The sequence below is a fragment of the Bos mutus genome, chromosome 2, assembly GCF_027580195.1.
Source record: "Bos mutus isolate GX-2022 chromosome 2, NWIPB_WYAK_1.1, whole genome shotgun sequence".
In the NCBI taxonomy this organism is placed as follows: Eukaryota; Metazoa; Chordata; class Mammalia; order Artiodactyla; family Bovidae; genus Bos; species Bos mutus.
In genome coordinates, this window is record NC_091618.1 from 7,119,015 (window position 1) to 7,140,379 (window position 21,365).

Genomic DNA, 21,365 nt, shown 5'->3' on the forward strand with positions numbered 1-21,365 from the left:
TGTTAAAAAGCAAAGACATCACTTTTCCAACAAAGGTCCGTATAGTCAAGGCTATGGTCTTTCCAGTAGTCAAGTATGGATGTGAGAACTAGACAATAAAGAAGGCAGAGCACAGAAGAATCGATGCTTTTGAGCTGTGGTGCCGGAGAAGACGCTTGAGAGTCTCTTGGACAGCAAGGAGATCAAAACAGGCCATCAAAAAGGAAATCAACACTGAATACTCTTTAAAAGAACTGATGCTGAGAAGGGGACGAAGAGGACGAAGAGGATGAGATGGTTGGATGGCATCACTGACTCAATGGACGTGAGTTTGAGTAAATTCTGGGAGTTGGTGAGAAACAGGGAGGCCTGGTGTGCTGCAGTCCATGGGGTTGCAAAGAGTCGGACATGACTGAGCAACTAAACTGAACTGAACTGATGCTGAAGCTGAAGCTCCAATACTTTGGCCACCTGATTCAAAGAGCTGACTCAATGGAAAAGACTCTGATGCTGGGAAAGATTGAGGGCAGGAGGAGAAGGAGATGACAGAGGATGAGACAGTTGGATGGCATCAATGATTCAAGGAACATGAACTTGGACACACCTTGGGAGATGGTGAGGGAGGGGAGCTTGGTGTGTTGCAGTCCACGGGGTCACAGAGTCAGATGTGACCTGGCGACTGAATAACAACAACAACCTCCTCTGTGCCTGGAATGGTGTTTGGCTGTGCTGGGTCTTTGTTGCGGGGTGACTTTTTCTCTAGCTGTGGCGAGTAGGGGCTACTCTCCACTTGCGCTGTACAGGCTTCTCATGGCAGCCACTTCTCTTGCTGTGGACCATGGGCTCTAGGGCTCATGGGCTTCAGTAGGAGTTGTGGCTCCTGGGCTCAGTAGTTGTGGCTCAGGGGCTTAGCTGCATGTGAGATCCTCCCGGATCAGGGATTGAATCCATGTCTCCTGCATTAGCAGGCAGATTCTTTACCATGGAGCTACCATGGGAAGCCCTGGTGTAGATCATTTTTAAAGCCTTTATGGAATGTGTTAGAATACTGTTTCTGTTTTGTGTTTTTGACCATAAGGCATTTGTGGAATCTTAGCTGCCCAGCCAGGGATGGAACTCACACACGGCACTGGGACGCAAAATCTGAACCACTGGACTGCCAGGGAAGCCCCTCAGGGAATGTTTATCCAGATCCTAATTCCTGTTGGGCCCCGTTCCAGATGCTGGGGTTACAGCAGTGAACGAAACAAAACCTTTGGCCTCAGGCTGCTTACTTCCTAGTATCCTCCCATAAGAAAAGAGACCGATCCAGGTTCTTATTCTGCTGAGCCCGATGCCGCTCACAATCCTCTGGACTGCAGCACTCCAGGCTGCCACTGTCGACCGGAGTTGGCCGAAATAAACCCTATTTGCTGTGCAAGAACAGGTGAGGCAATAAAGGCAGGAATCCCAATCAAGTGCTGTGCAGTCAGAACCTCTGGCTGGCCCAGGACTCGGAGTACCTTCCCACTGGCCCCAGTGTCTCCCATTTTCCTTTCCCCAGCCGCTGACCTATCCTGGGGAGTGGAGGGCGAGGAGGCTCACCTAGGTGCAGATCGGATGGAAAGGCCCTAGAGGTGACCAGGTTGTGTTGAAGCTGGGAATGGAGCCTGGTGTAAGCAATGGGCACAGGCTCTGGGATGGGCAGTTCATGGTTCAAATCTCTACTTCTCTATTCATTTGTGTGACCCCAGGCAAATCACTGCACCATTCTGAGTCTTAGTTACCTCACTTGTTAAGTGGAATAATTGGCTTTGAAGGGTTCCCTGGTGGCTCAGCTGGTAAAGAATCCGCCTGCAATGCAGGAGACCTGGGTTCGATCCCTGGGCTGGGAAGGTCTCCTGGAGAAGCGAAAGGCTCCCCACTCCAGTATTCTGGCCTGGAGAATTCCATGGACTGTATAGTGCATGGGGTTGCAAAGAGTCGGACATGAGTGAGTAACGTTCACTTTCATGTTAAAGGGTTGACACGCTGATTAGGTGAATAGGGATCAGCTGTGCTCGGCACATAGGTGTTGCTCAGCAAACGTTTGGTGAGCGGATGACTGCCTGAGTGAGTGAATGCCTTTGTGTTCTAGCAGGGAAAGTGGACCACCAGCCCCGTTCCCCAACTCCTTTTCCCAGACCCCAGGTCAGGTTCTAAATCCCCATAACTTTCGGGCTGCTGAACAACAGGAAGAGCACGGGGCTTGCAGTCACAACTTTCGGGTTCAAGCCCTGTCCCACGACCAGTAGCTGAGTGATTGGGTAAGTCAGTTTGCCCAAGTCAGCTAAACCTTAGTTCCTTCCTTATAGAATGGAAATGCTGTAACTGCTAATATTATTAAGAAAACTGCAAAATTATTAAGTATTCTGTACCTCCTGGGCTCTGAGCCCTTTATTTTATTATTATTATTAATATTTTTGGTCACGCTTCACAGCATACCCCGACCAGGTATCAAATCCATGGACCTTACATTGGAAGGGCCAAGTCTTAACCGCTGGGCTGCCAGGGAAGTCCCCCTCTGAGCCCTTTAAACACACCACTGCCCTTAACCCTCATACCCCACAGTGAGATAGCGATAATCATCTCCATTTTACCAAGGATACCTGACTCAAAGACATTAAGCAACCTGCCCAGCTTTGTGCATTGCCTGAGTAACAGGGCTGAGATTCAAAACCAGGCCATGGAGCTCCAGAGTCTGAGCTCTGAACACTGTGTTGACCCAGTGGGGTGGGGTGGAACTCACGGAGCCCTTGTGAAAGTCAGTGAAAGGGCTTCTGTAAGTGAAAGCTGTGCTGTGTGCAAAGGTGCGGAAACTTTTTTATAGCTGTAGCTCCCTCGGAGCGCTTTTTCATGTTCTGCATTGTGTAGTGTACACAGTTGCTCTCGTTTCTGACTCCTGCTGTCAAAACTCCCTAAAGGCAAGAACCATGTCTTATTCATCTCTGCACCCACCCAACATTCAGTCCAGTTCTAAAAACTGAACTGGAGCTCAGGAATAAACATAGAGGGTGTGGGTGCCTTGTATAAGCTGAGGCACTCAGGTAATGATATTTGCTCATTAAAATGTAATGAAAACAAGAACACCTTTCAAAACATTTAAAAAAAAAAAAAAAAACTCAGTGTTCCTGAAACACTTTGAAATCACACTTGCTATTCTAGGCTTTAAAACTCCACTTATCCTTTTCTTTCTGAGAGTTTGCAAATGTGGTCTCAGAAGAAGGGGAATAAAGAGAAGCAGAGGATCTTAGGGACACATTTCTCAGGGAAGAAAGAGAGTCTTCCATTCACAAGTAGCAGAAATCTGACTTGGGGGGAGGTGGGAGTTGGGGGTAGTTATTTGAAAGCAGAATCCTCTCAGGCCAGAGGTTCTGTGGAAACCTGTCTTTTCAAAGTTATCTAGTGTGTGACCTCACCGAGAAATTCTGTGGAAGTTCGAGAGAGATTTGATATTATGAGGCAGCTGCCCAGGAAGTTAGGTTTGAGGCAGGAGGCAGATGGGCCCCCAGGGCAAAGCAATTGGAGATTCATTCTCTATTGACAGAAACTCCAAGACAAGAATAGCAGGGCAATTAAGGGAGGAGGCTGAACCCTGCACAGGCCAGTATTTCTCGTTCCAAAGGCTAGAGAGCCCCCAACCAAATGTTCGCAGAAAAGGCGTATCTCTTAGCCAAGATGGATTCTATCACAAAGGCCTATACATGTGTACACATCCTGAGATGCACCAAATGTGGACTGTGAACCAGGCAAATCATAATGATTGACCAAAGGAAACCTGGAAGAAATGCCCCATCAAAGTAATTCAAACTGCCGTGAGGGCATGACTCAGCAACTCAGGGACTCTCTCCCAAGCCTGGCCGTGTGTCTATCCACACATACTATACTCTTTTTCCTCCTGATGAATACTTTACTTGCTTCACTACTTTCCATCTCTGTGGAAGTTCTCTGCAAAGCCAAAGGGCCAGGGCCCTTGTCACTGACCATTGGTCTAAGGGCTAGGATCTGCTGCTTCCACTGCCGCGACCCAGCCTCCATCTCTGGTTGGGAACCCAAGCCACCCGAGATCACGTCCACAAGCTTTCCTCAGTCTGAGGTTCTTCTTATAGAAGCCTGGAAACCCTAAACCGTCCCCAGTGGAGCAAGAAGGGAGATTCTTCAACATGTTTGTGTTCGTGGCTTTGTCATTCCGTTTCCACAGTGAGTAGCAAACTTCCCTAACAAGCTGACGCTGACCCAAAATAGGATTCATTTGACTAGAGCTAAATGCAACTCAAAGAGCTCATTCTCCTACTCACGAACAGTCATCTAAGACTTTAGCCAGTGGTGAATTTAAGCTCTAAATTATAACCACTAACATTTCAGATTCATCTGAGCTGTTGAAACAGCCAAGTGGGCATAAAAAGTACAATGGCTAAAAACAACAGTTTTGGGATGGAACAGGCCAGGTTTGACTCTCAGTTCAGTTCAGTTCAGTTGCTCAGTCGTGAAATGAGCACAATTGTTCAGTAATTTGAACGTTCTTTGGCACTGCCCTTCTTTGGGATTGGAATGAAAACGGACCTTTTCCAGTCCTATGGCCACTGCTGAGTTTTCCAAATTTGCAACACTTTCACAGCATCATCTTTTAGGATTTGAAATAGCTCAGTTGGAATTCCATCACCTCCACTAGCTTTATTTGTTGATGCTGCCAAGGCCCACTTGATATCACACTCAAGGGTGTCTGGCTCTAGGTGAGTGATCATGCCATTGTGGTTATCTGGGTCATTAAGATCTTTTTTGTACAGTTCTTCTGTATATTCTTGCCACCTCTTCTTAATATCTTCTGCTTCTTTTAGATCAATATCATTTCTGTCCTTTATTGTGCCCATCTTTGCATGAAATGTTCCCTGGGTATCTCTAATTTTCTTGAAGAGATCTCTAGTCTTTCCCAATCTATTGTTTTCCTCTATTTCTTTGCATTGATCACTGAGGAAGGCTTTCTTATATCTCCTTGCTATTTTTTGAACTCTGCATTCAGATGGATACATCTTTCCTTTTCTCCTTTGCCTTTTGCTTTTCTTCTTTTCTCAGCTATTTGTAAGGCTTCCTCAGAAAACCATTTTGCCTTCCTGCATTTCTTTTTCTTGGGGATGGTTTTTATCATAGCCTTCTGTATAATGTCATGAACCTCTGCCCGTAGTTCTTCAGGCACTCTGTCTATCAGATCTAATCCCTTGAATTGATTTGTCACTTCCACTCTTTAATCGTAAGGGATTTTAATCACTGCAGATGGTGACTGCAGCCATGAAATTAAAAGATCCTTACTCCTTGGAAGGAAGTATCTAGACCAACCTAGATAGTATATTCAAAAGCAGACACATTACTTTGCTAACAAAGGTCTGTCTAGTCAAGGATATGGTTTTTCCAGTGGTCATGGATGGATGTGAGAGTTGGACTGTGAAGAAAGCTGAACGCCGAAGAATTGATGCTTTTGAACTGTGGTGTTGGAGAAGACTCTTGAGAGTCCCTTGGACTGCAAGGAGATCCAACCAGTCCATTCTGAAGGACATCAGCCCTGGGATTTCTTTGGAGGGAATGATGCTGAAGCTGAAACTCCAGTACTTTGGCCACCTCATGCGAAGAGTTGACTCATTGGAAAAGACCCTGATGCTGGGAGGGATTGGGGGCAGGAGGAGAAGGGGACGACAGAGGATGAGATGGCTGGATGGCATCACTGACTCGATGGACGTGAGTCTGAGTGAACTCCGGGAGTTGGTGATGGACAGGGAGGCCTGGCGTGCTGCGATTCATGGGGTCGCAAAGAGTTGGACACGACTGAGTGACTGAACTGAACTGAACTGAACTGAATGATCTAGTGGTTTTCCCTGCGTTCTTCAATTGAAGTCTGAATTTGGCAATAAGGAGTTCATGATCTGAGCCACAGTCAACTCCCAGTCTTGTTTTTGCTGACTATATAGAACTTCTCCATCTCCAACTACAAAGAATATAATCGATCTGATTTTGGTATTGACCATCTGGTGATGACCATGTGTAGAGTCTTCTCTTGTGTTGTTGGAATAGTGTGTTTGCTATGACCAGTGTGTTCTCTTGGCAAAACTCTGTTAGCCTTTACCCTGCTTCATTTTGTCCTCCAAGGCCAAACTTGCCTGTTACTCCAGGTATCTCTTGACAACCTACTTTTGCATTTCAGTCCTCTATGATGAAAAGGACATCTTTTTTTGGTGTTAGTTCTAGAAGGTCTTGTATGTCTTCTTAGAACCATTCAACTTCAGCTTCTCAGCCCCATCATTTTGTAGCTGTGATGCATAGGTAAATAGTTTCATCTGTTTAAAACGTAATACCGTCCAGTACAAACTAGGTCTAATGAGTTAGAGATTCCCAGGGTTCTTGTCAGGATTAAATGAGAATGTACGTGGCTTCCCAAGTGGCACTAGCAGTAAAGAACCTGCCTGCCAACACAGAAGACTTAAGAGGTGCTGGTTCAACCCTGGGGTCAAGAAGATCCTTGGAGGATGGCATGGCAACTCACTCTAGTTGTTACCAAGTCCACGCTTGCTCTGCTTGTGGCAGAACAGACCAATGAATCTGAGAGATGAGGTGTTGAGGCTAGGAAAATGAATTTATTTGGAAAGCCTGCTGACAAGAAGATGGCAGGCTAGAGCCTCAAAGCAACCATCTTCTCAGGGTCTGAATGCCAGGTTCTTTATAGATCAGAGAGAAAGAAGCAATGAGGAACTAAAGTCAAAAGGCAGAAGAGAGTGTGAGAGGCAGTGGGAAAGTAAAGTGAAAGGGTCTTCAGTCTTGCAAAATATCTGCAAGAGAATGGCCAGCCTTTGGAAGGCATATGTTAATCTCTTCTATTCACAGGTTACAAACTATCTCTCCTTGAGCTGAGCAAAGGCACTTTAATTTACAGTCAAGCAGAGGGGCAGGATCCTCTGAGGCAGGCAATTATGTATAATTAACCCACTCCAGTATTCTTTCCTGGAGAATCCCCATGTATAGAGGGCCTGGCGGGCTGCAGTCCATGAGGCCACAAAGAATTGGACATGACAGTGACTAAGCACATAATAACAAAAGGGACAAAAAAGCAAGTCAAACAAACATGAAGTCAAATTGGCCTCTTCCCTGCAACGCAGTATTCTTGCCTGAAGAATCCCACGGACAGAACAGCCTGCTGGGCATGGAATCGCAAAGAGACGGAGGTGACTGAAGGGACTTTAGTCCACACACAGGCAACTATCTATACAATATTTACATTGCATTTACAACTATTTGCATAGTATTTACAATGTATTAGGTGTTATAATCACGATGGTGTGATCACTCACTTAGAGCCAGACATCCTGGGATGTGAAGTCAAGTGGGCCTTAGAAAGCATCACTACGAACAAAGCTAGTGGAGGTGATGGAATCCCAGTTGAGCTATTCCAAATCCTAAAAGATGATGCTGTGAAAGTGCTGCACTCAATATGCCAGCAAATTTAGAAAACTCAGCAGTGGCCACAGGACTGGAAAAGGTCAGTTTTCATTCCAACTCCAAAGAAAGGCAATGCCAAAGAATGCTCAAACTACTGCACAATTGCACTCATCTCACACGCTAGTAAGGTAACGCTAATAAAGTAATGCTAGTAAAGTAATGCTCAAAATTCTCCAAGCCAGGCTTCAGCAATACATGAACCGTGAACTTCCTGATGTTCAAGCTGGTTTTAGAAAAGGCAGAGGAACCAGAGATCAAATTGCCAACATCCGCTGGATCATGGAAAAAGCAAGAGAGTTCCTGAAAAACATCTATTTCTGCTTTATTGACTATGCCAAAGCCTTTGACAGTGTGGATCACAATCAACTGTGGAAAATTCTGAAAGAGATGGGAATACCAGACCACCTGACCTGCCTCTTGTCCAGTTAGAACTGGACATGGAACAACAGACTGGTTCCAAATAGGAAAAGGAGTACGTCAAAGCTGTATATTGTCACCCTGCTTATTTAACTTCTATGCAGAGTACATCATGAGAAATGCTGGGCTGGAAGAAGCACAAGCTGGAATCAAGATTGCAGGGAGAAATATCAATAACTTCAGATATGCAGATGACACCACTCTAATGGCAGAAAGTGAAGAGGTACTAAAAAGCCTCTTGATGAAAGTGAAAGAGGAGAGTGAAAAAGTTGGCTTAAAGCTCAACATTCAGAAAACGAAGATCATGGCATCCGGTCCCATCACTTCATGGGAAATAGATGGGGAAACAGTGTCAGACTTTATTTTTCTGGGCTCCAAAATCACTGCAGATGGTGATTGCAACCATGAAATTAAAAGACGCTTACTCCTTGGAAGGAAAGTTATGACCAACCTAGATAGCATATTCAAAAGCAGGGACATTACTTTGCCAACAAAGGTCCGTCTAGTCAAGGCTATGGTTTTTGCAGTGGTCATGTATGGATGTTGAGTTGGACTGTGAAGAAAGTTGAGCACAGAAGAATTGGTGTTTTTGAACTGTGGTGTTGGAGAAGACTCTTGAGAGTCCCTTGGACTGTAAGGAGATCTAACCAGTCCATTCTAAAGGAGATCAGTCCTGGGTGTTCATTGGAAGGACTGATGCTAAAGCTGAAGCTCCAATAGTTTGGCCACCTCATGCGAAGAGTTGACTCATTGGAAAAGACTCTGATGCTGGGAGGGATTGGGGGCAGGAGGAGAAGGGGACGACAGAGGATGAAATGGCTGGATGGCATCACTGACTCAATGGACGTGAGTCTGAGTGAACTCCAGGAGCTGGTGAGGGACAGGGAGGCTTGGCGTGCTGCGATTCATGGGGTCGCAAAGAGTCGGACACGCCGAGCAACTGAACTGAACTGAACTGAGGTGTTATAAATAATCTAGAGATGATTTAAAGTGTACAGGAGGGTGTACCTAGGTTATAAGCAACTACCACACCGTTTTATACAAAGCAGTTGAGCATTCACAGGTTTTAGTATCTGAGTGGGATCCTGGTTCCTATCACCTGCAGAGACTGAGGGATAACTATTTATAGCCTTTGCGTGATTTCCTTCTCATGATGGTGGACTGGACTCGGTGACTATTAATAGCTTCCAACAAACAGAGTATAGCAGAAGTAATGAGATATTAGGGACCCTAAATAGCCAAAACAATCTTGAAAACACAAAAACAAAGTTGGATGTCTCATTTTGTGATTTCAATACTTACTATGAAGCTACAGTAACGAAAACAATGGGGAAAGGGCATAAACGTGGACATACAGAACACTGGAGCAGAACAGAGAGTCTAGAAATAAGCCCTCAAATAGACGGTCACATGATCTTCAACAGGGGTGCCAAGGCATTCAATGGGGGAGAAGTCAGTCTTTTCAAAACATGTGCAAGGAAAACTGAATATCCACATGTAAAAGAGTGAGTTTGGACTCTCATTTTATGCCACATTCAAAAAATAATGCCAAATACATCTAAGACCTAAACAAAAGAGGCAAAACTTTTAAGGAAACATGAAATAAGAGCTCCACCACATTAGATTTGGCAAAAATATGTTGGATTGTGACACAGATAACAAAAGAAAAACTAAGCAAATTGGACTTTATGAAACCTAAAAGCAGGTGGACCTCAAAGTGACAGGCAGAAAGTAAAGAGACAAGGTAGGTCATTAGAAAAAGCATGGGAGACCCGTGTGAGTTCATGATCACTTAAGAAAACAGATTTGCTTAACCACAAAACCAATCAGGCTTGCTTAGCAGCAAAACCCCGCAGCAGAAGCCTGAGACGGGGCCTCAAACAATGAAACAGTGGAGGCATGAGGCCCACATCCTGCCCAGGGAGTCAGTAAGGTAATGATTCCCGGGACATGCGCTCTGCACACATGAAAACCAATGATTGATGGAAAGGCGACACTCATTTATTTATACTTGTCTGTGCTGGGGTTTCCTTGTTGCACCTGGGCTTTCTCTGGCTCCGTGAGTGGGGGCTGCTCTTCACTGCGGCGTGTGGGCTTGTCATCGCAGTGGCTTCTCTTGAGCAGCATGGGCTCTAAGTGCGTGGGCTTCAGTATTTGCGGCACACGGCTTAGTCGCTCCGAGGCATGTGGGATCTTCCCAGACCAGGGATCAAACCTGTGTCCCCCGAATTGGCAGGTGGGTTCTCAACCAGGGAAGCCCTGAAAGGTGACATTTCAAAGTAAAGACCCCCATTGTGCTGAGACCTGAAATAATATTTCCATAGTACCATGGAAGTACCAAAGTCATAGTGCTGACTTGACCGTGCAGGGACAAGAAAACTCCTCTGCCAACCTGGAGGACTAGCTGGCGGTGGAAGCGTTGTGTCTACTCCAAAATGAGGAAAAGTGGTCTCCCCCTGCCACTCTTCCTTTGATTTGAAAACTAGCCCAGGAAGTTCTCAGTGTGGCACCCTCTCGTTCACCTGCCTGTGAGCCTCATAAGCTTTCTACTCTAATAAACCGTCTTCTTATCTATCACTTTGCCTCTTGCTGAATTCCCTCTGTGCCAAGGCATAAAGGACTACAGTTTCTCAGAAACAACCCCCTCCCACCCCTGGAAGTGCCACCTAATGGTTTCCAAAAGATACTCAGAACAGAGTGAAAAGGTAACTTATTTAAATGGGAGAAAATATTTACATATCAAGTACCTGATAAGGGATTAATACCCAGAGTATATGAAGAACTCCTAAAAATCATAACAACAAAATGACCCAATTCAAAAATGGACAAAGTACTTGAACAGATATTTCTCTAGAGAGATATACACATGGCCAATAAGTGTATGAAAAAAGATGGTCTGCATCACAAATTATTAGGAAAATGCAGACCAAAAACACAATGAGATGTTGTGTCACAACCATTAGAATGGCTACTATAAAAACAAAAACAAAAGTCCTGGAAATAAGTGTTGGCCAATGAGTGGAGAAATCAGCACACTTCTGTAGTGCTGATTGCTCAGTCGTGTCCAACTCTTTGTATCGTGCTGATGGAAGTGTAAAATGATACAGCTGCTGTGGAAAACAGAATAGTAGTCCCTGAAAAAATGAAAAACATAATTGCCACATGGTTTTCCACTTTTGGGTACATAACAGAAGAGTTGAAAGCAGGGACGTGAACAGGTATTTGCCACACCCGTGCTCATAGCAGCGTTATTCACCATGGCCAAAAGACAGAAATAACCCAAATGTCCATCTACAGATGAACGAATAAACAAAATGTCCTTACCGGTGGAATCTTATTTTCAGTCTTAAAAGGAATGAAAATTCTAATACATATTACAGCATGGATGAACCTTGATGATGTTCTGCTAAATGAAATAAGCTGGACACACAGAGAAAATACTGTATGATTCCACTTAAGTGAGGTGCCTAGAGGAGCCAAAATCATAGAAACGGAAAACAGGATGGTGGTTATCACGGGCTAGGGGGAGGGGAAAATGGGGACTTATTGTTTAAGGAGGACCGAGTTTCACTTCAGGAAGATGAAAAGTTCTGCAGATGAGTAGAGGTGATGGTTTCACAACAGCATGAATACCTTTAATGCCACTGAACTGTGCACCTAACAGGGGTTCATGGTAAATTTTGTGTTAGGTATGTTTCACCACAGTGCAAAAGTAGTGATGGGATTTTACTTCTGAGGTTAAGTTGCAAAAAGACTGTGACTTCTGTCTTGCTTGCTCTCCTGCTTTAACTCCCCCTGAGGGAAATCCCCCTGAGGGAAACTGTTGCCATACTGTGTGCTGTCCTTCAAAGAAGCCCCTGTGACAAGAAGATTAATTTTTCAGCCAATAGCCAGGAAGTAGGCCCGTGGACAGCCAGCTGAGGAAGTCTGGAAGCGAATCCTTCCCGACTTCCAGCCTGGAAATGACCAGCTGACTCCTTATTGCTATCTTGGGAAGAGCCTGAGCCTCTTGTTGATTGAACAAGAGACCAAGAAGAAATCTCTAAATTGCAGAAAACATTGTTAAGAATGAAATATGTGAATGGGTGATTATCATTCTATTTCCAAATGAATGAGCACAGGAATGAAAAAAGGAATATGTAAATAAACCTATTTTGCCAGCAATGGGAGTTGAAGGATTGTTTGGCCACATGGGTTGTTTTGCATGCCAAGAACATGAGGGCACTTCTGGTACCCAAAGTGAAAGAAAGTGAAGTCTCTCAGTCGTGTCCAACTCTTTGCAACCCCATGGACTGTAGCCTGACAGGCTCCTCTGTCCATGGGATTTTCCAGGCAAGAGTACTGGAATGGGTTGCCATTTCCTTCTCCAGGGGATCTTCCCAACCCAGGGATCGAACCCAGGTCTTCCACATTGCAGGCAGACGCTTTACTAGGGAAGCCCAGTGCAAGCTCAACACAACCCCCAACATCCACTCTTACGGTTAACAATGTTTTGGCTCCAGGAAAATACTTTCCAGATATCTTGCTGCATGATTTTGAAACCAAAAGCAACTGCATCCAAATGATAATGAAGTTTTGTGGTAGATTTTGTTGTTGTGAATATAAATTTGACAAGGTAGGAAGCTAGGATATCTTTTATTTAAATATTTTTTAGTTTGTCCCGTTTAAATATTTAAACAAATGATATGTGGTTCTCCATTTGCACCCTTGCCCCAGACCCTCACATGTATCAGGGACAGTGATACAAAATCCTGGCTCTCTGTGCATTAAGGCCAAAAAAGACATATGGAGGCAGAGCTTTGGAGAAACAAGGAAAAGAGCTTTATTCTTTGCCAGACAAAGAGGGAACATAGTAGGCTATTGGCTCAAGAACTGGGGCTCACTTCCTGGGGACTAGGGAGAGGTTTTATATCCTAATGAAGGTCTTGCCTTATTTTTTCTTTTGCAAAATTTCAAAATGGCCACAGTTGGCATCAGGTAACTTGGTGACTGGAGTTAGTCTTGTCTAAAGTCCCATCTGAAACAAAGAATGCTACTAGGGTGTGCAGGGGGAGAATACCAGGAGCAGAATGTGATTCATATGGAGTCTGAGAGTAGCTTTGTGAAGGCTAAGTCCGGCTACAAGTGTTTGTTCGTATTAACCAAGAATAACCAAGATTTTTTAACTCTTTCAGGCCTGTTTATGTTGTTTCCCCAGCCTGTTCCTTGTTCCTTTTTTTCCTTATCAGAAAAGTCTCACTTTTATGTAAGAAAAATCTCATCTTTATTTTTGCTGCAACAATGGGTCTCAATATCATCTTGGATAATCAGTTGCTCAGTCGTGCCCAACTCTGTGCAACCCCGTGGACTGTAGCCCACCAGGCTCTTCTGCATATGGAATTTCCAGGCAAGAATACTGGAGTGGGTTGCCATTTCCCTCTCCAGGGGATCTTCCCAACCTGGGGATTGAACCTGTGTCTCCCACATCGGCAGGCAGATTCTTTACCACCGCGCCACCTGGGAAGCCCTCAGTAACATGGTATGTTGAAAAAGAAGCTCCATGGTATAAAGAAGTATTTTTATTTCTCTTATCCTGCCCCCTCCCTGTCTTCCCCTCCCCCTCCTCTGCTTCTTACTGTGGTAAATTAATGGAACATAAAATTTACTAATTTAACAATTTTTAGGTGTATATTCATATTGTTGGGTAACCATCAGCATCACCCATCTCCCAAACTTTTTCATCTTGCAAAACTGAAACTCTATATTCATGTTTTGTTTTTTTGTTGTTGTTGTTTATTTGTTTTTATTGAAGTGTAGTTAATTTACAATATCATGTGAAACTCTATACTTATTAAACAATAACTCCCCCTTCTCCCTCTTTCCAGCCCATGGTAAGCCCCATTATATTTTCTGTCTTTATGAGTTTGACTACTCAAGGAACTTCCATTCATATAAGTGGAATCATACAGCATTATCTTTTGGTGATTAGCTTATTTCACTTAGCAAAATATCTTCAAGTTCCACCCATCCTGTGGCAACTGTTAAAAGTTCCTGTCCTTTTAAAATGAAATAGTATTATATTTTATGCATATGCTACATTTTGCTTATCCATCCACTCATCAATAGACACGTGAATTGCTTCCGTGTTTTAGTTGTTGTGAATAATGTTGATGGGAACATGGACTTAACAAATATCTGAGACCTCCACTTTAAATTCTTTTGGATATGTACCCAGAAGTGGAAGTGATGAACCAAATGATAATTATGGTAATTATATGTTTTAATTATTTCAGGAGCCAGCATACTGTTTTCCACAGTGGCCATTCCAGTTTACATTCCTGAGTGCAGAACTGATGCTTTGAACTATGGTGTTGGGGAAGACTCTTGAGAGTCCCTTGGACTGCAAGGAGATCCAACCAGTCAATCCTAAAGGAAATCAATCCTGAATATTCATTGGAAGGACTGATGCTGAAGCTGAAGCTCCAGTAATTTGGCCACCTGATATGAGGAGCCAATTCATTGGAAAATGATGCTGGGAAAGATTGAAGGCAGGAGGAGGAGGGGACGACGGAGGATGAGATGGTTGGATGGCATCACCAACTCAATGGACATGAGTTTGAGCAAGCTCTGGGAGATGGTGAAGGACAGGGAAGCCTGGGGTGCTGCAGTCCATGAGGTTGCAAAGAATCGGACATGACTGAGAGACTGAAAAACAGAAGCAATGCACAAGGATTGCAATATCTCTAAATCCTCACCAACATTTGCTAGTTTTTGCTTTTTTATTTTTGTTTTTATAAGAGTCATCCTAATGATTGTGAAGTGGCATCTCACTGTGGTTCAACTTTGCACTTCACTAATGATTAGTGATGTGGACTATCTTTAGAATACTTATTGGTCATCTGTATATCTTCTTTGGAGAAAATCTATTCATGTTCTTTGCCAATTTTTGGATTGGGTCATTTTGTTGCTGTTGTTTTTTATAGGAGTTCTTTATATGTTCTGGATATTAATCCCTTATGAGACATAGTATGTACAAATATTTTCTCCCATTTCCTAGGTTGTCTTTTCACTCTGTTGATAGTGTCTTTTGATGCACAAGACTTCCCTTGTGGCTCAGATGGTAAAAGTGTCTGCCTACAATGTGGGACACCTGGGTTCGATCCCTGGGTCGGGAAGATCCCCTGGAGAAGGAAATGGCAACCCACTCCCATACACTTGCCTGGAAGATCCCATGGACAGAGAAACCAGGTGGGCTACAATCCATGTGGTCACAAAGAGTCGGAAACCACTGAGCGACTTCACTTTTTTGATGCGCAAAAGTTTTTCATGGAATCCAATTTGCTTCTTTTTCCTTTTTTCGTCTGTGCCTTTGGTGTCATGATCCAACACTACACTGGCCAATCTAAATCTTGTTCCCTGTTTTCTTAAGAGTTTTAGCTCTAATGTTTAGGTCTCTGGTCCATTTGTGGTTACTTTTTGTATATGGTATAAAACGAGAGCCCAGCTTCACTCTTGTGAATGTGGATATCCAGTTTCCCTAGCACATTTGTTGAAAAGACTATACTTTCTCCCATTGAATGGTCTCGGTACCCTTGTTGGAAATCATGTGACCATATATGTGAGGGTTTATTTCTAGGGTCTCTATTCCTTTCCATTGATCTCTATGTCTATGGTTATGCCAGTTTTTCACTTTTTTTTGATTACTATAGCTTTGTAGTAAGTATTGAAATCAGAAAGTTTGAGACATTCCATTTTGTTCTTCTGTTTTCAAGATTGTTTTGGCTATTCAGGGTGCCCCGAGATTGCATATGAATTTTAGGACAGATTTTCCTGTCTGACAAAATGTCATTGCATATCGATAGGGATTTCATTAAATGTATAGATCACTATGCAGTGTTGACATCTGAACAATATTAAGTCTTTCAATCCATGAACACTGGTGTCTTTCTACTTGTTTATGTCTTCTTTAGTTTCTTCTAACATTAGAAAAATGTTTTTATTTTTCCCTTGACTAAGACTCACCTCCTTGGTTAAATTAATTACTATTTTATCCTTTTCGATACTGTTGTAAACTGTGTTGTTTTCTTAATTTCCTTTTCAGATTTTACATTGTTACTATATAGAAATGCAACTGATTTTGAGGCCCTGACTTTTTATTCTGCTACTTTGTCAAATTTTTTTTTTATTGTTTCTAATGGATTTTGGTGGAATTTTAGGCAGATGACACCACCCTTATGGCAGAAAGTGAAGAGGAACTCAAAAGCCTCTTGATGAAAGTGAAAGGGGAGAGTGAAAAAGTTGGCTTAAACCTCAACATTCAGAAAACGAAGATCATGGCATCCGGTCCCACCACTTCATGGGAAATAGATGGGGAACCAGTGGAAACAGTGTCAGACTTTATTTTTCTGGGCTCCAAAATCAGTGCAGATGGTGACTGCAGCCATGAAATTAAAAGACGCTTACTCCTTGGAAGGAAAGTTATGACCAACCTAGATAGCATATTCAAAAGCAGAGACATTAGGTTCGTCTAGTCAAGGCTATGGTTTTTCCTGTGGTCATGTATGGATGTGAGAGTTGGACTGTGAAGAAGGCTGAACACCGAAGAATTGATGCTTTTGAACTGTGGTGTTGGACAAGACTCTTGAGAGTCCCTTGGACTGCAAGGAGATGCAACCAGTCCATTCTGAAGATCAGCCCTGGGATTTCTTTGGAAGGAATGATGCTAAAGCTGAAACTCCAGTACTTTGGCCACCTCATGCAAAGAGTTGACTCATTGGAAAAGACTCTGATGCTGGGAGGGATTGGGGGCAGGAGGAGAAGGGGACGACAGAGGATGAGGTGGCTGGATGGCATCACTGACTCGATGGACGTGAGTCTGAGTGAACTCCGGGAGTTGGTGATGGACAGGGAGGCCTGGCGTGCTGTGATTCAAGGGGTCGCAAAGAGTCGGACACGACTGAGCGACTGATCTGATCTGATACATAAAAAGTCATATCTGCAAACAGAGATAATTTTACTTGCTTAAATTGCTCTGTTTAGGACTCCAGGTCTATGTCTAATAGAAATGGCAAAAGCAAGCATCCTTGCCTTCTTCCTGCTCTTAGAGGAAAATCTTTCAGTCTTTCACCATTGATTATGATGTTTGCTGTGGGTTTTTCGTATATGACTTTTATTATGTTGAAATAGTTTCTTTCTATTCCTAGTCTACTGAATGTTTTATGTTGTCAAATTCTTCTTCTGCATCAGTTGAGATGATCATGTGGTTTTTCCCTTCATTCTGTTTCAGTGCTGATCAACTTCAGGAAAAAATTGATAAATTTTCTGTGTTAAACCATCCTTGCATTTTAGGAATAAATTCCACTTGATCATGGTGTATTACTATGATACATTTTACTATGCTGCTGAATGCAATTTGATAGTATTTTGTTAAGGGTTTTTGTATTAATGTTGATAAGAGATATTGGTGTGTGGTTTTCTTTTCTTGTAGTGTCTTATCTGGCTTTGGTATCAGGGTATTATAAAATGAGTTAGGAAGTGTTCCCTCCTCTTTAACTTTTGGGACAATTTTGAGAAGGATTGGTATTAGTTCTTCTCAAATTTTGGCTTCCCTGGTGGCTCAGATGGTAAAGAATCCACCTGCAATGTGGGAGACCTGGGTTTGATCCCTGGGTTGGGAAGATCCCCTGGAGGAGGGCATGGCAACCCACTCCAGTATTTTTGCCTGGAGAATCCCCATGGACAGAGGAGCCTGGCGGGCTACAGTGCATAGGGTTGGAAAGAGTCGGACACGACTGAGTGACTAAGCACAGCACAAATGTTGGTAGAATTCACCAGTGAAGCCATTAGGTCAAAGCTTTTCCTTTGTCAGAAGATTTTGATAACTGATTTAATCTCCTTGCTAGTTATAGGTCCAAAAAGATTTTTTATTACTTTATGACTCAGTCTTGGTAGGTTATGTGTTTCTAGAAATGCTTACCTTTCATCTAGATTATCCCATTTGTTGGAGTACAGTTGTTCATAGTACTCTCTTATAATCGTGTGTGTGTGTGTGTGTGTGTGTGTAGAACTGGTAGTAATGTTTCTACTTTCACTCTAGATTCTGAGTAAATTGAGTCCTCTCTTTTTTCTTAGTCAATAAAGCTAATTTGTCAATTCTGTTGCATTTTTTTTCAAAGAACTAGCTTTTGGTTTTGTTGGTTTTCTATTCTCTATTTTACTTATCTCTGTTCAAATCTTCATTATTTCCTTTCTTCTGCTATCTTTGTGCTTAGTTTGCTTTTCTTTTCTAGTCCTTTAAGCTGGAAAGCTAGACTGTTCATTTGAGATATTTCTTGTTTTTCATTGTGTTTATACATACCCGTTTCTTCCTTAGCCCTGTTTCTTCTGGGTTGCAAAAGTTTTGATATGTTGTGCTCTCAATTTCATTTGGTTGTAAGTGCTTCCTAATTTCTCTTATGATATATTTGATCCATCCATTGTTTAAGAGTGTCTTGTTTAATTTCCACAACTCTGTGACTTTTCCAGTTTTCCTTCTGTTACTGACTTCTGACTTCATCCTGTTGTAGTCAGAGTTCAGTTCATTCAGTTCAGCCCCTAAGTCATGTCTGACTCTGTGATCCCATGGACTGCAGCACGCCAGGCCTCCCTGTCCATCAACAACTCCTGGAGCTTACTCAAACTCATGTCCATTGAGTCGGTGATGTCATCCAACCATCTCATCCTCTGTCGTCCCCTTCTCCTCTTGCTTTCAATCTTTCCCAGCATCAGGATCTTTTCAAATGAGTCAGTTCTTCACATCAGGTGGCCAAAGTATTGGAGTTTCAGCTTCAGCATCAGTCCTGCCAATGAATATTCAGGACTGATTTCCTTTCAGATGGACTGGTTGGATCTCCTTGCAGTCCAAGGGACTCTAAAGAGTCTTTTCCAACACCACAGCTCAAAAGCATCAATTCCTCGGCACTCAGCTTTCTTTATAGTCTGGCTCTCACATCCATACATGACTATTGGAAAATCCATAGCTTCGACTAGATGGACCTTTGTGGTCAGAGAAGATACTTTAAATGATATCCATATTTTTTAATATATTGAGACTTAATTTAAGACATAAAATATGGTCTACACTGGAAAATGCCCCATGACACTTGAGAAGAAAGCATATGTTGTTGTTGTTAGGTAGAGTGTCCTCTATATGTCTGTTAGATCTGGTTCGTTTATTGTGTTGTTAGACAAGTCCTCTCTATTTTTTTTTTAACTTGTCTTCTACCTGATTATTCTATTTTTTAATGAGAATGGCATGTTGAAGTCTCCAACCATCATTGTAGAAATCTCTATTTCTCCCTCAGTTCTATCAGTTTTTGCTTAATACATTTGATGATCTGTTATTATGTACATAAACTTATTCTTTTAAATCTGTGCAAGTTGATTGTCTTTTTCAGTCAATGGGTGACACACCCATTTTTATGGGCAGATGACCTTTTTGATTACTCCTAGGCAGGGATGACATTTATCCAGTATGCTCCCAATGGTCCTGCTTCTGCTGCTGCTGCTGCTAAGTCACTTCAGTCGTGTCCGACTCTGTGCGACCCCATAGATGGCAGCCCATCAGGCTCCCCCCTGGGATTCTCCAGGCAAGAACACTGGAGTGGGTTTCCATTTCTTTCTCCAATGCATGAAAGTGAAAAGAGAAAGTCAAGTCGCTCAGTCGTCTCCGACTCTTAGCGACCCCATGGACTACAGCCCACCAGGCTTCTCCGTCCATGGGATTCTTCAGGCGAGAGCTGTCTAATTTTGATTAGTCAAATGTCTGATGTTGTCTGTGCTACACCAATAGTTCTTTTACATTATCATCATTTTGGGGGTGGATGGGTGGGTAATAGAAATCTTTGATTACTTTAAATTTTAAACCCATTTTAACCCAGTAATTAAAGTTGGCCTGTCCAGGTAATAATCAGAACTTTGATCTTGGTTGAGAGTTGATGCTCCTTTCTTCCTTATTCTTCTTCTGCAGCTTGCTAACTATATAGCTTTTGACACCACTGAGATTTCAGTCACAGAGGAGGAAAGGCAAAGGAGAACAGGAAAGTTCCTTCTGTACTAGATAGAGCTCTTTTCAGATGGCTTCATGTTTTCCTAGCTAGATGGACATCGAAAGCTGCCTCTTTTTCTCATGGGCACTTTTGGGAGTTCTTCAGGAACTCCTCTTCGTGAGTTTACCTGACTGTGATTTCTTTGCATTGGTCATGCTCCTCCTTAAGCTGGCGGCTGCAGAAGTTCTCTCAGCTTCTGTCTCTTAGCAGTATACTTTCACTGCAGGAACCACCTTTGTGGGCAGGATCCCTTTGAAAATAACCCCACATATTTATAGTCTAGCCTCTCTTTGCTTCCTTTCTAATTGGCATTAAGGATATATGCACAAATTTACTGGGCTGAAAATAGCTTGGACTCAGAAGGGTAGCGACCTCCCGTTCCAGAGCAAGCTGTATTCTATTTCCTAGAAATACAAACCCTGCAGACTATGCCAGTGTAGCAGAGAGACTAAAAGCAGAGGTTTTGGTATCTGCTTAACCCAGGTGAGAGTTCTCTGTATATAACTCTGAGAATATCACTCAACCTGCCTCTCTGAACTTCAATTTTCTCATCTGTTAAGTGGAGATAATAATATTACATACCTTAGGAGGAGTGCGTTGAGAATTAAATAAGATAATGCATGTAAATTGCTTGGTACACTGTCTTGCTCATTGTAAAGTGCTCAGTACTCATTCCTTATTATCTAATAGGGGGTTCATTTGGAATATGCAAAAGAGCATAGCTTTGAATTGCACAAGGTATTAGTTATAACAAGATAAAATAAAGATCTATCCATTAAAGGCAAGGAGATGGTATAAAAATTCAGCAATGGTGAACTGGAGTCAAGAAATCAGACTATCCTTGGGTAAGATATTTCACACCCCCATGCCTTAGAAGCCGTGAATTTAAAGGAGGCTGCTTGGTGCCCGTGTAGTCACACCACGGTGTTAACTAGGCCCAAGTGTTTAATCATTTACTAAAGCTGTGTCACCACGTGTTTTTGTGCTGTGGCGAACACAAGCTCTCGGGCCATGGGAGTTTGACTCACAGTCTCTTCCCAAGCCTATGCAATCAGCCTCAGAACAAACATCAGCCTGCCTGAGTCAGTGGAAAATTCCAGATGTTTGTTGCTCATTCGCTGCCAAATCGATGACTAGGGAGGCCATCAACTGTGATGAGTAGGTAGAGCCTATTACCACCATGGTCCCCTGAAGAAAGAACTGTCCCATAGGCATATTCCTTATAAGGGCCACATAAAATATGTCATCTTTAAAAACCTTTTCAAATTTTCTAGGCTATTTCTTTTCTGTGTAAATTCACTAACTCTACTTACAGACCCAGTGTCAGAGAAGCAGCCATAAATAACAAGGAGGGAGAAAAGTGTCCTCAAAGCTGGAGACTTCACTTTTACCTTGATGTTTGTG